Source organism: Heterodontus francisci, chromosome 43 (assembly GCF_036365525.1).
Source record: "Heterodontus francisci isolate sHetFra1 chromosome 43, sHetFra1.hap1, whole genome shotgun sequence".
Taxonomy (NCBI): Eukaryota; Metazoa; Chordata; class Chondrichthyes; order Heterodontiformes; family Heterodontidae; genus Heterodontus; species Heterodontus francisci.
Window position 1 is genome coordinate 24,369,822 of NC_090413.1, and position 18,592 is coordinate 24,388,413.

General features: G+C 45.6%; 1 protein-coding gene across 1 annotated transcript in view; it reads right to left on the reverse strand.

The window, feature by feature from the left end:
• notch3 (notch receptor 3) overlaps positions 1 to 18,592 on the reverse strand; it is a 360,298-nt gene that overhangs the window by 212,969 nt on the left and 128,737 nt on the right. The window lies entirely within an intron of this gene.

Sequence of the window (18,592 nt, forward strand, 5' to 3'; positions counted from 1 at the left end):
ATCCCATTGAATACACTATCAATCTTTTAGATGTGAGGTTTCAGGCGGTGAACAGCACTTCATTGTCACATCATCTCAACTGTGCCAATTTCTGTCGTGAAACAATTTTGACCCAGTAGTGTCAATGTAGAGCAAAAACTTGGCAGTGGCATCTATAAAGTGAAATCCAGCATTCCCTTTATGGGCCAGCTGATTACGGCATGGGTATCAAAGCAACTAGGAAGGTCTCAGGTTCGAGTACTGTTCTGGGTGGAATTAGCTGATATCACCACAGCACAACAGGTGGGTAGGGTGACGGGGATGGTGATATTGGATGCCCTCCTGATGACCTTGCAATGAGCCCTGCTAGATGTACAAGCGAATGTTTGTTGGCTGAAGGTGGAGCTATGATGCCCTCCACAGTCAAATTGCCTGCCAACTTTCACTGTTTTAAATAGGTAAACACAGTCACACAGACATGGAGAGTTGCTGGTGTTCTAGCAACAACTTCAGAAGAGAGAAAGATACTGGCAAAAGGGGAGAAAACAGCCTCATTCAGAACACTCTGCACAAGGTGCTACACTGACAGAGCAGAAAGGTGAATGAGGTGCTTCTGCTATCCAGAAGGGCAGACAACCATCTCAAGAGGTGTCAACAGCAGGCAGACTAGCTCCCTTTTTATTCTAACCACAGTCTTGGTTTTAAGGCCTTTCAACAGCCACAACAGAAGGTCTGCACCTGTTATAGCTCCCTCCAGGACAGGCATCCCAACTAATGAGGAACTCTAGTTCACAAAGTGCTATGGTTTATTGAATTATTTTTTTTAAAAAAATACTTGTAGGGGAAACACCGAGCTACTCCAGTGTCACCAGACAGGAACAAAAGGGAAGGGCCCAAGGGCAGCACAAGCATAAAACAATAATAACTATGTACAGTACAGTGATGTTACATAAATAGTTAAATCATAATGTGATTGTGCATATCAACAGCCAGAAACACGTCATTCTTCATAACCTTTAAAGAACTCCACTCATAACTGGCAACCAAACGAATGGACAACTGCTGTGAAGTGAAGTGGCTCTGTGCAGTATAACGCACAGTTAAATGACTAAAGGTAATTTAAAATCAAGCTCCAATAAACCCAGTGACAGCACTATGATAATACGTGGAGCTTAAGCTCACACTTACTTATGTATCAACTAGGCTGATTATACCTCTTCAAAATCTATGAATATGTGCCATTTGGGTATTCATAAGTATTTTATCTAGGGGCACTGGGCTCAAGGAAACTCACTAATATGCAATATTACTATTACAGTGTAATGGATACTAAACCAAGGGGTCCTGTCATCAAACAGTCACCACGTCCTTAATTAGCATGGAAATGCTGAATACTTCATGGTGTAGAAAATGGAGGCTGCTGCAAAGACTGCCAGACTACATCGAGAGCTGCTGACAGGGGTGGAGTAACAGATGGGCCGAGAATGAAGAAGTGTCCAGCCACACAGGAACGATGGGCTAATTGAGAAGTCTGTTCTTCACAGAGACACTGGGTCAATCTCATGCTTAATCTCTCTTCCGCTGTCTATTATCTTCTCTTTTAGATCTCTCCTGCTTTCTCTATTCCTCTCATTGCCTGATGTTGGTTCTGCTTGCTTTTTCATTCTGCCCCCAATCAACCCCCTCCACCCAGACATCTGAGGTCATCACCACCAAATCCCCTCACCCCCACCACCTTGCTGCAGATCCTTAGGGATCCATACAATCCTCAAAGTCAGAATAGTTGAATAGAGTCTAGGAAAGAGCAAGCCCCTCAGGAATGGACCATGGCAATGAATTCAAGAAGGGATTGCCCAGGATCCTGGTGCCCTCTGTATTACACTGAATAGCAATGTAAACTACTGGTTAGTTCTATATTGCTACTGAAGGAAAAATTATAATCCAGGAGATAAAGTAGTCAAGAGACAAAGAGGGAACTTGTTACGTATGAAAAAAACAAACTTGATCATTTACACAATGCAACATCAATAAATTACAGATCCCAGACAACTGCAGAAGTATATCTGATTAACCCCTGGTTGCCTGGGCTATTCAGATCCGGTATCTGAGAGGGCAAGCAGCTGACCTGCTCCAGGGGCTCTTTAAATACACATAAGAGAAGTCAATGCATTACTGTTTGGTTTCCTGCGTTTGAACTGTGATTTGATCTGCACTGCTGTCATACCTCAGAGCGTAAACCTAACTCAAATTCTGTCCTCCCTTGCTCTGTGTATACACACACTCACACACTCTTACATTCCAGCACCAGTCAGGAACCTTGGCTAACCTTTCCCAGAGCCATGGAGCACAAAAGCTAATTGCAGCTGGCAGAACATTGCCCCAGCTAAGATCAGCTGTCTGCATAGACTGGGAATTAAACTTTGCTACTGACTGGTCTATATGACTTTGTACTACATTGGGTAGTGCCTTTATCTATTAAGCCATCTTTAAGTTAAAATGGAACCCTTTATCCACTTCTGTTATTATCGTTAATGCCAAATAGGTTGGTAAAGCACAACCAGATGCAGTGACAAGATCCCTCTATTCTACCTCAGCCTCAATATCAGACTAGTATCCTCCCAGTCCACCTGTTTAAATGTCTCCACTTCCCAAACCAGCAGTCCTTGCAGCTTCTCGGAGTGAGATTTCCAATATGGTGCCAGCTTTGAAAAAAAACTTCCTTAAGTCTGCTCATTTGATGATGAATCTTTTACAGTCAACAGAAAGATCAATGTGTGCTGGATTACAAACCAGATCCGAACCAGATGCTAACCTACATCACAGCCTCAGCGATTGAGATTAAAATGGAGTGGTCTAGTGGAATGCACTGCATAATGTATACTTCATTTATTAGAAAACAGTGTGGACAATAATTAGTAAATCTCTCACTTTTTCCTTTGTAATGCAACCAAATCCATCACAAGAAAAATCATACAAACCACACCGAATGATTAGAACGTGCAAAATAAATTAACAGCTACACTATTTCTTCACGCTTAATAGCAGATGGTATTCAAAATGATTGTTTATATTGCACAGTATGAGCTTATAGCACACTGCATGCCAGCCATTATGTTATTTGTCTCTATCTTCAAACATGAACTCGGGTTTCTCTCTGATGAGTATGAGTGTGCTGACAGGCCTATGTTGGTTCTGCACACATGCTGTTAATAAAAGTCAGCTGGTTGCCAATCTCAGGGCCAGGGCTCATATTTTCCAAAAGGCACCTGTGTGAATACTTGCACTGAATTCCCCAGCATTCCCAATTTATACGTTCCAGAGATAAGGTCCGGGTGGTTGGATGAAGAAGCAGCAACCCTTCCCCCGCAATGTCCCAACTGGTGTTGCCCTGAATATACTTTACAATTGAGCCAAGATGGTTGCGTTTCAAAAAAAAAGGGACTGATCAAACAGGAAGAGTTAATTTCATTTAGGGATTACTGGCTGTTATGCCCAAATATAAACTGAGTGTCTGCCCCATACTGCTGCAATAGTGGCCAGTAATTGCAATGTCCTGGAAGTGTTCAAACCAATGCAAGTCTGAAATTCTGTATGAAGAGCATACATACAGTCTGAACTCTCTAAAAGTGAGCACTATTGAAAAGATACTGCCACATCCTGCCCATGGTAAGAATCACGAGCTATAGCACAAACTTAACTCTGCTCTAAACTATTGCGCAGTCTCCTTAATTGTGCAAAAAATCACTTCCGGGATGTTTCCCCAGATTCACATAGTCTTAGACTAGTTGGTCTTGTGCAATGTCATTGTTTGAGCAATCATAGAATGATACAGCACAGAAAGAGGCCATTTGGCCCATCGTGCCTGTTCCAGCTCTTTGGTCCATCCAACCAGTCCAACTACTTCCTGCTCTTTCCCCATAGCCTTGCAAACATTTCTCCTTCAATTATTTATCCAATTCCCTTTTGCAAGTTACTACTGAATCTGCTTCCATCACCGTTTCAAGGCAGTGCCTTCCAGATCACGACAACTTACGCTACTGTATAGTTGCTCTGAAAAAAAATCATACATACATAAAATAAACTCACTTGTAACTTGAACAGACAGCTTTTGCAAATTTCTAATCTGCTGTCAGACAGTATCGAGCTGAGATCACATATTCACGGAAGTCAGCAATGCATTTTACTGCATTTTACAAACTCAATAACCAGTGAACAAACTCAAACTGCCAAACATGCTTCAAGTCAGCTATTTTTAAAATTCAATATTCTTTCTCTACAGGACTGTATTCCTGTCCAGTTAACTTGAGAAAATTTGTCTGCCCTGCATGATATTTTCCCTCACCAGAGAGTGCTCTAGCACATTGATGTTAAAAAAACTTCTGACTCAGTTTGAGGCATAACTAATAACTAGATTCCATTCGTGCACACAAATTCATTTGATGCAAGATCTGAACAAACTGGATTATGGCATATATCTGAACACTAGGCATAGCAGTAATGTGAAGCTCTAGTAGATGTCAATAACTATCGCCAGTCAGCTGCAACAGACTATTACTGACTGGTATAAACTGACCATCTGACTCTATTTGGTTTGGTTATCCAAGTAAGTTTAATGCCAGACAGGGCTGCTCAGCTTCCCGATTTCATCCCCACCACCCCCCCCCCCCCCCCACTGCTCTCAATTCTCCTCCCTCATCTGACTCCAAGTAGGCTAAATCCATCAGCCCCCTTCCCTCAGGCACTTTTTAGGATTAGCCACTTTTCATATGCGAGCCTAGAAGTTGGGCATCACCAAGCTATTTGACTGGAGAAGGCACCACAGTCAAGCCCAACCCACATACGCCTGGACTTTCCAACAAGGATGGTAATCAGGACACTACTTGATTTTTCTCAACCTCGACCGCTTTACAATTGCAAACCCATCTTCAGCTGCCCTTTCCTCTCCAAAGCCTTTGAATGTTTTGGCATCTCCCAGATCTGTGTCACAAAGCAATGTAGCACCATGCTAGCAAAAAGGTACATCCGAATTTTCTTTCCTTTTTCCTCCCAAGTTCTGAAAGTGCCAGGGTACCAGCAGCCTTCACATGCTTTGTTCAACTAGTTGTCCTTCATATCGTATCTCTGATATCCACACGCTAGTAATTTCCAGTAGGGATCGCTGGGAACAATCACAAGCGGGAATCTTGGCTGATTTGCAGGCTCCCTCACCGGGAAAGTAGATGTCAAATATTTTGCCCCACCTCCACCTGAATGGAAATTAGTTTATTTATCACACCGAGGGAATGGATCTGTGACCTTCCGAAGTTGTATGGCTCAGTACTTTTTCTGTGGTGAATTCTTTGAGATTTATGCATGAACCACACTGTCCAAACAGATATTAAAATCACAAACGCAGCCAGGCGTGTGCATCCAGACACACCTTTACATAAGCATGTGCATTGGCATGGAGACGGATAGTTGCACTGAAAGGCACAGCCGCATGCACAACACACGCATAAACACACAGACAGAAAGACAAACACACCCAGGCATTCGCCTTCCAGCTCTCTCATTGTATTGTCTTTCCCTAAGATTACAATGTGCTACAGTTCTTTCACCTGATTTTTGAAGTGGAACCATTGCTCAAAACTGCACATACACTTTCATGATTTTCTTTTGTGTACAAACTAAAACAGTTTATAAACAAACAAAATCAGAAAATGCTGATTATTGACTATTTAGTAGTCAATTCAGCATTTCAGCTGTGGACCTTTTCTGAAGAAAGTATATTGCAACATGCATAAATACTTGAAAGAAAAAAAACTGTATTTATATAGTGCCTTTCACAATCTCAGGATGCCCCAAAGCACTTCACGGCCAATAAAGTACTTTTAAAGCTTAATCCTTGTTGCAACACATGAAAGGCAGCAGTCAATTTGCGCACAACAAGCTCCCAAAAACAGCAATGTGATAATAACCAGATAATCTACTTTTAGGTGTTAGTTTAGTTTAGTTTAGTTTAGTTTAGTTTAGAGATACAGCACTGAAACAGGCCCTTCGGCCCACCGAGTCTGTGCCGACCATCAACCACCCATTTATACTCTTTTTTTTTTTCTTTTTGGGCCTCCTTATCTCGAGAGACAATGGATACGCGCCTGGAGGTGGTCAGTGGTTTGTGAAGCAGCGCCTGGAGTGGCTATAAAGGCCAATTCTGGAGTGACAGGCTCTTCCACAGCTGCTGCAGAGAAATTTGTTTGTTGGGGCTGTTGCACAGTTGGCTCTCCCCTTGCGCCTCTGTCTTTTTTCCTGCCAACTACTAAGTCTCTTCGACTCGCCACAATTTAGCCCTGTCTTTATGGCTGCCCGCCAGCTCTGGCGAATGCTGGCAACTGACTCCCACGACTTGTGATCAATGTCACACGATTTCATGTCGCGTTTGCAGACGTCTTTATAACGGAGACATGGACGGCCGGTAGGTCTGATACCAGTGGCGAGCTCGCTGTACAATGTGTCTTTGGGGATCCTGCCATCTTCCATGCGGCTCACATGGCCAAGCCATCTCAAGCGCCGCTGACTCAGTAGTGTGTATAAGCTGGGGATGTTGGCCGCTTCAAGGACTTCTGTGTTGGAGATATAGTCCTGCCACCTGATGCCAAGTATTCTCCGAAGGCAGCGAAGATGGAATGAATTGAGACGTCGCTCTTGGCTGGCATACGTTGTCCAGGCCTCGCTGCCGTAGAGCAAGGTACTGAGGACACAGGCCTGATACACTCGGACTTTTGTGTTCCGTGTCAGTGCGCCATTTTCCCACACTCTCTTGGCCAGTCTGAACATAGCAGTGGAAGCCTTACCCATGCGCTTGTTGATTTCTGCATCTAGAGACAGGTTACTGGTGATAGTTGAGCCTAGGTAGGTGAACTCTTGAACCACTTCCAGAGCGTGGTCGCCAATATTGATGGATGGAGCATTTCTGACATCCTGCCCCATGATGTTTGTTTTCTTGAGGCTGATGGTTAGGCCAAATTCATTGCAGGCAGACGCAAACCTGTCGATGAGACTCTGCAGGCATTCTTCAGTGTGAGATGTTAAAGCAGCATCGTCAGCAAAGAGGAGTTCTCTGATGAGGACTTTCCGTACTTTGGACTTCGCTCTTAGACGGGCAAGGTTGAACAACCTGCCCCCTGATCTTGTGTGGAGGAAAATTCCTTCTTCAGAGGATTTGAACGCATGTGAAAGCAGCAGGGAGAAGAAAATCCCAAAAAGTGTGGGTGCGAGAACACAGCCCTGTTTCACACCACTCAGGATAGGAAAGGGCTCTGATGAGGAGCCACCATGTTGAATTGTGCCTTTCATATTGTCATGGAATGAGGTGATGATACTTAGTAGCTTTGGTGGACATCCGATCTTTTCTAGTAGTCTGAAGAGACCACGTCTGCTGACGAGGTCAAAGGCTTTGGTGAGATCAATGAAAGCAATGTAGAGGGGCATCTGTTGTTCACGGCATTTCTCCTGTATCTGACGAAGGGAGAACAGCATGTCAATAGTCGATCTCTCTGCACGAAAGCCACACTGTGCCTCAGGGTAGACGCGCTCGGCCAGCTTCTGGAGCCTGTTCAGAGCGACTCGAGCAAAGACTTTCCCCACTATGCTGAGCAGGGAGATTCCACGGTAGTTGTTGCAGTCACCGCGGTCACCTTTGTTTTTATAGAGGGTGATGATGTTGGCATCGCGCATGTCTTGGGGTACTGCTCCCTCGTCCCAGCACAGGCATAGCAGTTCATGTAGTGCTGAGAGTATAGCAGGCTTGGCACTCTTGATTATTTCAGGGGTAATGCTGTCCTTCCCAGGGGCTTTTCCGCTGGCTAGGGAATCAATGGCATCACTGAGTTCCGATTTGGTTGGCTGTATGTCCAGCTCATCCATGACTGGTAGAGGCTTGGCTGCATTGAGGGCAGTCTCAGTGACAGCATTCTCCCTGGAGTACAGTTCTAGGTAGTGCTCAACCCAGCGGTCCATCTGTTTGCGTTGGTCAGTGATTATGTCCCCCGATTTAGATTTGAGGGGGGTGATCTTCTTGATGGTTGGCCCAAGAGCTCTCTTCATGCCATCATACATTCCTCTGATGTTTCCGGTGTCTGAGGCCAGCTGAATATGACTGCATAGGTGTTGCCAGTAGTCGTTTGCGCAACGCCTAGCTGTTCTTTGTGCAGTACTTCTGGCTGCTTTAAGTGCTGCGGATGTTAAATCGCTGGGGGCTTTCTTGTAGTTCAAAAGTGCAATGCGCTTAGCGGCTATGACAGGTTCCAGCTCTTCATTATGAGATTGAAACCAGTCTGCATTTCTCTTCGCACTTTTGCCGTAGGTGGTCAAAGCTGACTCATAGATGGCGTCTCTGATGTGGGCCCACTTGGTCTCAGCATCCCCTGTGGGAGTGTTTTGAAGGGCTGTTACAAGTGAATTTAGAAATTTTTGTAACAGCTGTGGGTGAGAAATTCTGCTCGTGTTGATGCGCGGGTGGCCCTTCTGCTTGGAATGATGCAACTTCTTTGGTCTGAGTCTAACCTTGCTGCACACCAGGGAGTGGTCGGTGTCGCAGTCCGCACTGTGGAAGCTGCGTGTGATTTGAACACTGTTTAAGGCGGCTCGCCTTGTGACAATGAGGTCTAGCTGGTGCCAACGACGTGATCTTGGGTGCCTCCATGAAACCTGGTGACAGGGTTTAGTGTGAAAGAACGAGTTGGTGATGCAGAGGTTATGATAGGTACACAACTCAAGCAGTCTCTGCCCGTTCTCATTCATCCTTCCAACGCCATAGCGCCCAAGGCAGGAGGGCCATGAGTCATGGTCGGCCCCAACCCTGGCATTAAAGTCCCCCAGCAGGAATAGGTGTTCGGTGTTGGGGATGCTGCTAATGATGTTATGGAGTTGTTCATAGAACTGGTCTTTAGCTTCAGGTGCGGAACAGAGTGTTGGAGCATAGATGCTGAGTAGGTGTACTGGACCAGAGGTGGTGAGCAGTCGGATGGACAGTATGCGTTCCGAGCCATTTGAGGGAGGCTCTATCATGCTGAGCAAGGAGTTTCTGATGGCGAAGCCCACTCCATGCTGTCTTGGTTCTTCAGGATCCCTGCCCTGCCAGAAGAAGGTGTAGTCTTGCTCTGCTAGAGAGCCACTCGCGGGGAGGCGAGTCTCCTGAAGTGCTGCAATGTCCACATTGAGTCTACTGAGCTCGTTGTTAATGATGGCGGTCTTCCGAGAATCGTTGATTTGTGTAAGGTCTTCCGACAGGCCAGGACACATAGTTCTGACGTTCCAGCTTGCAAAGCGAAGGGCTGGTACCTTCTTTCCTTTTTTCATGTTGTTTGGTGCGGTGTATCAGTCCACCTTTCGGGCAATGACCCTGAGCTCCAAGCACCCATTGAAGCAGGCAGACTGTGGCGGGACAGAACCTTATTGACCGGGGGCTGCCCGGTTTGAGGCGGGCGGTAGCTGTCCAGTGAGGTGCAATGACCTCTCCCACCGACAAAGGCAACCCGTGGCGCCCAGTTTCTACGCCAATTTATCTGGACTTATAACCCGTAACTGCTGCCTTCCGTGTTGTTTCAGTCGCTGTGAGGCAACTATGGAGTGACCTCTCCATGGCGCATGCCTGGGCAAATTTATGGAGGTTGAGAGTTGCCCAGTCGTCAAAACCCCCCTCTCGGCCTTTCTGGTGGGGTCCAAAGGAGTGCAGGACACGACGTTTGGCACCAGTATGGCTGCAGGAACTGCCGGAAACATGCCAAAGGTGACACATGACCGCCTACGGGGTTCCGCTCCGGATTTTCTGTTAGGGTTTACTCCCTTAGCCTTGGTCTCTCCCGAGACGCCCACAAGGCAGTGGGGTTGTTGGGGCCCCTACACAGGTGTAGGATGGTGCCGGTGGGAGGAGGGGATGCAAGGGGGAGGGGTAGAGGGAGGGGGTGGGGGGGGGGGTGCAGGGGAAGGGGGTGCGGGGTGAAGATGGTGCGAGGGGGGGGCGGGCTGGGACGGGGTTGTGAGGGGGTGAGCTGAGAGGGTGGAGCAGGGAAGGGGACGGGGGTGGGGGGGGGTGGAAGGGGGGTAAAGGGGGGGGGGGAGGGGGGGGTGGAATCTGGTGCAGGTAATAAGCCATTTCCTCAGTGCCCACCATCGACGTCCGGAAAGCTCATCCACGTCCTTCGGGAGGTGAAGCATCATTTGGCAGACTTAGAGGTGATTACATTTGTTAAGGGTTTTTTTTTTGCAGTGGTTTAAATAAAGGCATGCAGCATTGCCGACAGTGCGCTGCAGATGCTCTCCGAGCCATCTCCCGCGGGCGCTTTGAAGTTGCGGCCGGGGGGGCCGTTCGTGGATGTTTTGGGTGTTCGGGGCACCTTTTCCCAGGACCTCTCTCGGGTCCCGCAGCTCCTTCTTCACCTCAATGGACTTACCGCATGCCGTGGCTGCAGACACTCTGGACTGTGAAGACAGCAGGATCGGAGATTAAAGTATCGGCAGCTGTTCTCGTCAGTTTCATCCGGATCAATTTCATTTATACTAATCCTACACTAATTCCATATTTCTACCACATCCCCACCTGTCCCTATATTTCCTACCACCTACCTATACTAGGGGCAGTTGAAGAATAAATATTTGGAAGAAGAGCAGGGGAGTTCTCCCTGGTGTTCTAGCCAATAGCATCATGAGATCTTTTACATCCACCTGAGAGGGCAGACAAGGCCTCAGTGTAACACAGGGATTCATGATTCTGTCTTTGAGTTTATGCCTGTGCCACATCTTTCTGTGCACCTTTCTGCCTGGATACACATTCATGCACCAGGTCTCCCCCACAAGTGGAAACATTTTTCTGTGCCTACTCTATCAAATCTCTTAGAGAGAGATACAGCACTGAAACAGGCCCTTCGGCCCACCAAGTCTGTGCTGACCAACAACCACCCATTTATACTAATCCTACATTAATCCCCATATTCCCTACCACATCTCCACCATTCTCCTACCTACACTAGGGGGAATTTACAATGGCCAATTTACCTATCAACCTGCAAGTCTTTGGCTGTGGGAGGAAACTGGAGTACCCGGCGGAAACCCACACGGTCACAGGGAGAACTTGCAAACTCCGCACAGGCAGTACCCAGAACCGAACCCGGGTTGCTGGAGCTGTGAGGCTGCGGTGGCTGATTCTTCATGTGTGAGCTTTCACAATCAGTACAAGCAGGGTATAGAGGTCAATCCTGTCCTCTCACTGGATAGAAATCCAGGGCCCAAATCCTGCTGAGGTTTTCCCCTCAATATTCTGGGAGCACCCAACGCCAGTTACTGCCTTGGTCAAGACCAGTTGACTCATCCCAAGGATCGATTCTGAAACCTTCCTGTAATTTGGCTCAGTTCCATTCTGGGTGCCCACTAAGCCAGAGTCTGCTACCCAATTATCTAATATTAATGCTCAATTACTGTAAATAATCATTCAGTCAACTTCCAAAATTTGGCCGGGAAACAGCTTTACAAGTCAGATCACTCACTCACTGCCACATGAAGTGGTTGAAGCAGAATGCATTGATGCATTTAAGGGGAGGCTTGTTGCATAGATGAGGGAGAAGATGAGGGTGACGAAGTGGGAAGACATAATTAGAGCGGGAGAATGTTCATGTGAAGGGTAAGCACCGCCATCGAGCCCTTAGACCGAATGACCTGTTTCAGTGCTCAAATCCGATCCATTTTATGCAAGCTGTTTTTATTCTTTGTTGTATATAGTGAATTACTGGGCGAATGACAAAATGTGCTCTGGTACAAGTGTTGGGCTGCTTTAATCCACAATTCATAGAAACCCTAATCCTTGCAGAACATTTCTTGGCAAACTAATTGGGAGTTTAATGAGGCACCGTTGCAGGGTGTACTGTCACCATCCTACTAATGTACGAACCAAATCTATCAAAGATCAAAAATAAAATGGCAGCTGAGTAGCACTGCAGTAATGCCCTGTGCCATGGAATGGATGGATGAAGCCTTTCATTTGCTATTACCCACATGCTGAGTTCCCATTCTTGGCAATGGCATTAGGGGAAAAATGCTGTGCCAAGGCCATGAGCTTCCTCACAATGAAGAGGACAAGGAGGTGGGGGAGGGGGGAACAAAGTTGGCTGAAGACACTATTGGCTGATTTTGTATACATCCTAGCGCCCAATTCAAGAGCACCATTGACAGACGTCTGGCAATAGGTCACCAATCAGCACTCCCAACTGTGTAACAGTGCTGGGAGACTAAAGGAAGAAGAAAAATATATTATGAATGAGGATTAAAATTAAGGAGTGAGCCAAAATACTCCTCTTCATCCCTGGAGTCTGGATCTGAATCTAGCCCAAACTGTTGGGATAAAAGTCTCCTCTATCTTTCAGCTTTAACAAAATATCCTGGAGATGACCTAGCATATAAAATGATTGCAAATTACTCAAGAAATTGGAAGTTTTACTCCAAAGAATTTTTAAAATTCCTCTCTGGCCACGGGGGAGGTGCCAGAGGACTGGAGAACAGCTAATGTGGTCCCACTATTTAAGAAAGGTTGTAGAGATAAGCCAGGGAACTACAGACCAGTGAGTCTCACGTCAGTGGTAGGGAAACTATTGGAGAAAATTCTGAAGGGGAGAATCTATCTCCACTTGGAGAGGCAACATTTGATTAGGAATAGTCAGCATGGCTTTGTCAGAGGGAGGTCATGCCTAACAAATTTGATTGAATTTTTTGAGCATGTGATCAGGTGTGTAGTGTGACCAGGAGGGTAGTGCAATTGCTGTAGTTTACATGGATTTCAGCAAAGCCTTTGACAAGGTCTCACATGGGAGACTTATCAAGAAAGCAAATGCACATGGGATACAGGGTAACTTGATAAGGTGGATTCAAAATTGGCTTAGCTGTAGGAGACAGAGTGATGACAGACGGCTGTTTTAGTGACTGGAAGCCAGTGTCCAGTGGCGTACCACAGGGATCTGTGCTGGGTCCCCTATTGTTTGTCATTTATATAAACGACATAGATGACTATGTGGGGGGTAGGATCAGTAAGTTCACAGATGACACAAAGATTGGCCGAGTGGTTAACAGTGAGGTTGAGTGTCTTGCGTTACAGGAAGATATAGACGGGATGGTCAAATGGGCAGAAAAGTGGCAGATGGAATTTAATCCTGAAAAGTGTGAGGTGATACACTTTGGAAGGAGTAATGTGACACGGAAGTATTCAATAAATGGCCTGACACTGGGAAGTTCCAAGGAACAAGGGGACCTTGGCGTGTTTGTCCATAGATCTCTGAAGGCAGAAGAGCAGGTTAATAGGGTGGTGAAAAAGGCATACGGGACACTTGCCTTTATCAATCAAGGCACAGATTACAAAAGCAGGGAGGTCATGTTGGAGTTGTATAGAACTTTGGTAAGGCCATAGCTGGAGTACTGTGTGCAATTCTGGTCACCACATTATAGGAAGGATGTGATTGCACTGGAGGGGGTGCAGAGGTGATTCACCAGGATGTTGCCTGGTATGGAACATTTAAGCTATGGAGAGAGGTTGGATAGGCTTGGGTTGTTTTCGCTGGAGCAGAGAAGACTGAGGGGTGACCTTATCGAGGTGTACAAGATTATGAGGGGCATGGATAGGGTGGCTAGGGAGCAGCTGTTCCCCTTAGTTGAAGGGTCAATTACGAGGGGACACAAGTTTAAGGTGAGGGGCAGGAGGTTTAAGGGGATTTGAGGAAGAACCTTTTTACCCAGAGGTTGGTGACGGTCTGGAATGCACTGCTTGGGAGGGCGGGTTGCCTCACATCCTTTAAAAAGTACCTGGATGAGCACTTGGCACGTCATAACATTCAAGGCTATGGGCCAAGTGCTGGCAAATGGGATTAGGTAGACATGGCAGGTGTCTTTAATGCATCGGTGCAGAGTCGATGGGCTGAAGGGCCTCTTCTGCACTGTATTATTCTGTGATATTATTCTGTGAAAGGTTGCTGTCATACCGGCAGAGCAGGGCGAACTCCGCTTCGGTTGGGCTGAAGTCATGATTTTGGGATGGAGAGCTCGGGCTCTTACACAGACAATGACTCTCAATGTCTTTGATCACCACTATTGACAAAACCCTAATTGGCTAATTAAATCAGGGAGCACACCCATTGTCTCTCTATGCAACTGTCTCTCAGAATGCAAATGTGCAGCCACGTTTTCAGCCACTGCTCTATGGTCTCTTTAAACAAAATATGTTCAATCCCTAGTAAAAGTTCAAGTAGTGTTCGATGACAAAGTTAATATGTTTCTATTTGGCAGGTGTGGTTTCCGTCACATTTTCATCTGCCATCTCAGGTGGAGGCAAAAGATATCTTGGTACTATTCAGCCTTAGCTCAGTGGTAGCACTCTTACCTCTGAGTAAGAATTTTGTGGTTTCAGTCCCACTCCAGAGCCTAGAGCACATAATCTAGGCTGACACTTCAATGCAGTACTTGAGGGAGTGCTGCACTGTTGGAGGTGCCCTCTTTCAGTTGAGACCTTAAATGGAGGCCCCGTTTTCCCTCTCAGGTGGACATAAAAATCCCATGGCACCACCTAAAGAATAGCAGGGGAATTATCCAAGCCAATATTTATCCCTCAACCAACACCTAAAACTGATTCTCAATATAGCAATTACTTCATTGCTATTTTGTGGGAGCTTGTTGTGCGCTAGATTAGCTGCTGCATTTCCTACATTACAACAGTGACTACACTTCAAAAAAAAACACTTCATTGATTGTAAAGAACTTTGGGAGATCCTGAGGTTGTGAAAAGCGCTATATAAATGCAGGTTTATCTTCTTTAACTAGTTAAAACTGCACATACTGCTTGTATAGGGCACTGGTAAGCTTCCTGCTGCGTGTCCAGTCAGGATAATTTTACCTGGGGCACTGGCTGTTAAGGTTAGCTGAAGCCAAGTGGAAAGAGTCTCAGCACTCTAACAGGTATAACTCTCCAGGTTCCATCAATGAGCCAGATTGGCAAGCACGAGAGGTACTAGATAGTTAGTTAATACATTTTAAAACTAAACAAGGGGAAATGCTACACTGAGCCAAGCTGGCACATAGTAATTAGGCTAGTAAATATGAGGACAGGTGCAAAACCCTGCTTGCAGAATAACTATGCACAAGAATAAAAAAAAAAGTAGCCTTGGAGAGATGTCACCTGCATTATAGCCATTCAGATCTCACCTGAAAGAAAATCTTTTGAACTGAACCTTTAAGCTGCTAAGCTGGAAAACTAGAATAGGCCCCTATAAGAGTTATTTCACCTGATACCTTTAGGATAAATATTTGTCTTTCCGGCATTGATGTTTGCATTGCATGGACTGACATTATGGGCACTGTCAATAGCAAGTTGACAGCTCTTGCCACAGGCACAAAAGGTGCTGGATATCGGAGCTGCTTTAGCAGAAGTGGGCAGCACATCCACATATAGGCAGATGTCAGGGGACAAGAAGATATTTTCTGATTTCGCAAGATCTTTCTACAATGCCTGGCATTTACTCAGCAAGAAATAACCACGACCTGTTCCTTCCCGCTCCTTCAGAGTCACTGGACTCCATAACAAGATGACTAATATTCCTCAAAGGTCAGGTGAAAACTCTAAAACTTTCCCATAAAGAGTCAGATCACGTCATGCATTGTAAAATCATTCTGGTGATTAGTGGTCTAATCCTTCTAATCAGAGGATTCAGCTCTTGTTCTGTCTTTAACTCCTTTGCTACTCACTCATTAAAGTTCCTATGGTTTCTGCATGGTACAGTCTTCAGGTTATTGTGACTGTATTGCTCGCTGGTGCCTGACTGTTAATTACAATAGGACATTGCAATAGATTGGAGTGCATCAGAAAGCATTGATACATCAGAGGCTAGTAAAACTCAATATGGTGGTGCATTTCAAGCACCACAGATAAGCTTGCTTGTCCAGGCTTTCAGGCAGTGCGATTTGCCGACAACAATGCTTATTGGCAGAGAGCCTTCTGGGTTTTGACACTGAAACGTGTGTCGAGGATTGATGGGGTGGTTTGGGGTGGGGGAGGGGGTGGCTGGCAGAGGAATACCATGATCTCGTCTTCAGCTAACAAATATACACACACTTTACATCAAGGGTAGCTGGATAGGTGTAGCAACTCTGGAGAGTTTTAATTCTCTTTCTATTCCAGGGGACCTGTGGCCAATTGCAGTACCGCTCCTGTGCCACAACCCCCCTCACCTCTCCCCCAGTCAAATCAGATAACTAGGCATAGTATGGAGACCTTCACAACAATTAGCCTTAATGCCCCTGAGCTAGGGTGCAGGGAGTGTGGGGAGGGGAAATCAGCCAGTGTTCCTTCTCCTGAATGTTACAATGATTTTTCGCTGCAAAGTGTAAGTGTGCACCTCAGGTGAAAACAGGATAAAAGGTCAGTTGTGATGCCACCCAGTCAAAAGGTCTGCTAACATGTAATGTTGGGGTTTAGAAATGAAGACTGGCTACTTGAGTCAGACACAGGAGGAGTCCTTCAAAACGTGAACTGTACCTCCGAAACAGCCAACAAATTCAGGACAAAAGGGGACAAAAATTAGGGGGAAATAATGCAGAACTTTAAAGAGAGAGCACCCCTTCGGTTGGGCTCTGAAGTTAGGATTTTAGCTATTGAGGGATGAAGGACTTGTTTCGTTTATAAAGTTTCTTTTATATTGATGATGTGGCATCAATGGCAGGTGTGTGAGACCCTTACCATACTGGCAAATACCGATTTTTTTTACTGAGAGAATGCTGCACTGTCGCTGGTGCTGTCTTTCAGATAAGAAGTTAAACAGAGGCCCCATTTGCACTCTCAGGTGAACATAAAAGATCCCATGGCACTATTTTGAAGAGAGCAGGGGAGTTATCACTGGTGCCCTGGCCAATATTTATCCCTCAACCAACACCACAAAACAGATTATCTGGTCATTGTCACATTGCTGTTTGTGGGAGCTTGCTATGCACAAATTGACTGCCGCATTTTCCTATAGTACAACAGTGACTACACTTCAAAAATACGTCTTTGGCTGCACAGCGTTTTGGTCCATCCTGGGGTCATGAAATGCAATGGATAAGTGCAAATCTTTCTTAGATATATGTAAAAAAAATCAGTATTTGCCAGTAATGGTAAGGGTCTCACACACCTGTCGTTGACGCCACATCATCAATATAAAAGAAACTTTACAAACGAACCAGGTCCTTCATCCCTCAATAGGTAAAATCCTAACCTCAGAGCCCAACAAATGGGGCACTCTCTCTTTAAGGTTCTGCACTGTTGCATCTGGTACATTATATTGGCAGCCTTGACCTAGCTTGAATGTGGTTAATGAAGCACTCTCCCTTTACTTATTGTTTGAATAGAAAATTCCTGCACACACCCATTCACAGTGCAGGTAACAGTCTGGCCTGCCAATGTCTCCTTACACCTGCTACTAAATGCAAGGCTCAAAGTACCTGCTATATCTACTCCTCTTACTACTTAACAGAACTAAACATCAGAGCATTAATAATAGGTTCAAGGAATGGGGATCAGCGCAGTCTCACAGGTTTGCTGTTTTACTTCTCTCTATCTGGCTTTCTAATTCTCTAAGGCTTGTTTTAAAGCAAGTTAGGGATTTTCACAAACAGAAAACAGGAATTGTACTCTCCAGGTAAGTTGACCTTTGAGCCTTCCAGATGCTTTCATCCTTTTTCTGTAAGATTGTGAAAGCAAAGCATGTCGACAAATATTGAAAGTAGATTCCCCAAGTTTCCCTGTACAGCAATGACAACTGCCCCAGTCCAGTAAAATAGCAAGATAAGTGTAGCAGTGGTCCTGCTGTTACCAGCTGTACAAACCACCAAATAGGTAGTGTTCAGTCATGCCTTCAAAGGCACTTCCTGAAAGGGCAGTGGAAGCAGATTCAATAAGAACTTTCAAAAGGAAATTGAATAAACAAATACTTGAAGGGCAAAAATGTGTATGGCTATGGGGAACGAGCCAGGGAGAATGGGACTAATTGGACAGCTCTTTCAAAGAGCAGGCATGGTGGGCCGAATGGCCTCCTTCTCTGCTGTCTCATTCTACAATTCAATATACCAACCTAAATGTTGACACGGAGACACAGCTGAACAAAAAATATGCTTGTCGGTGGACGAAGGAAAGCCCCTGGTTGCCCCTTACAGCCCAGGTGATGTTGCTGTCACTGACCTGTGTGAACCTTCTCCAGCCACTGGGGGAATTAGAGATTTACATGCTGATGCATGTTACCATGTACAGGTGATGTACCTGTTCGATGACAGACATAGATTATTTACATGGCTGAACTGCACATGCGTGGCAGCTGGCAATGAGACTCCCATGAGCTTTAACATACCAGTGGGCAGCAATTGTTTTTACCTTGGTATATACAGTATATTGAATTAATACGAGACATATGCAAGTATTGCACTGTAATTACTGAATATGAAGTGAAGTGAATGGCCAGCTTTTACCCAAGTGCGTTCTGTGTTTTCCACTCATCAGGTTTGCCTGTGGCTGGAGCAGCTTCTGCAGTCTCCCTTTTCTATACAGTTTAGCGCACAATAGTTCTTTGAAGATCAAATT